The sequence below is a fragment of the Drosophila rhopaloa genome, unplaced genomic scaffold (genome assembly GCF_018152115.1).
Source record: "Drosophila rhopaloa isolate 14029-0021.01 unplaced genomic scaffold, ASM1815211v1 contig_165, whole genome shotgun sequence".
NCBI classification, from domain to species: Eukaryota; Metazoa; Arthropoda; class Insecta; order Diptera; family Drosophilidae; genus Drosophila; species Drosophila rhopaloa.
In genome coordinates, this window is record NW_025335045.1 from 31,294 (window position 1) to 32,575 (window position 1,282).

The window sequence follows — 1,282 nt, forward strand, 5'->3', positions numbered from 1 at the left end:
TACTGAGTCCGGACAACCGGCTCAAGTTGGTTTTGCAGAAACAATGTCTGCTCCACCAAAATCCCTTTTAGTGGTTCCACTAAAGAAACAAATTTTCGTTTCTCGGCTTTCCCCTGATCAAACATCTTCTGATGTATTGTCTTATATACAAGACAAAACTAAAGCCGATTGTAATAGTGTAAAGGTGGAAAAGTTTAAGTTTTCTTATGCTAGAGACATTTCATCTTTCAAGATAACTGTCCCTAACGAGCTTTTTGAAGCCATATGCTCGGGCGACTTTTGGCTGGATAATATGGTTGTAAAAGAGTTCGAGGCTAAGATAAAGAAGAAGGGGCCCGTAGGAGTAAAACTTCCTAGTCGAGGCCAAACCAGTGTACCAATTTCAAAAAACTAACTTCTAACCTCCTTCTTTCCTATCAGAATGCAAGAGGTTTGCGTAGCAAACTCACTAAATTGTATTCTGATAGCCTTTCCTTTGCATCTCATATTATTGTGTTCACAGAAACCTGGTTAAAGCCGGAGATCTTTAGCTCCGAAGTTTTTCCAGGTAAGTACACAATATATAGGTATGACCGTCCATCTAGACGGGGAGGTGGAGTCTTAATTGGAGTTGATTCAAACTTCCCGTCTGAGGAGTTATTTTTTGATGAATTCAATACCATTGAATTTATTTGTGTAAAGTTATCGCTTCCTGGTAACTTTATATACATAACTTGCTCTTATATTCCGCCGTTGTCTGAACTTCCTGATTATTTAAATCACATATCCGTTATTAAGTCCGTTGCAAATAAGCTTTCCGATAGGGATCAGTTGATAGTTCTAGGTGATTTTAATATACCTGGAGTTACTTGGTCCACTGAGGATGGATCGAATGTCTTACTACCTATAGCACAACATGATTTTATTGATGGCCTGCTTGACATATCTCTATCTCAAGTAAACCATGTTCGAAATTCATTAGGTCGCCTACTTGATTTGTGTTTTGTATCGAATCCTGAAGGTGTGTTTCTGTCCAGAGTAGCACCACTCACGCAACCTGAAGATCCATATCACCCAACAATCGAACTTTCATTTGATACGGGTAGAGTTATAGAAGAAAAATCAGAAAAATCCAAACGAATGCATTGTTTTCGCAAGGCAGACTTTCTGAGGCTAAAAAATTTTATTTCTGGCTTTAATTGGTCTGATCTTTACTTATGCATTAATAAGTCCGATGCAGTTAATGTTTTTTATACTGCAATAAACTCATTAAATCACCTTGGTTTAGCAAAGAATTGACACA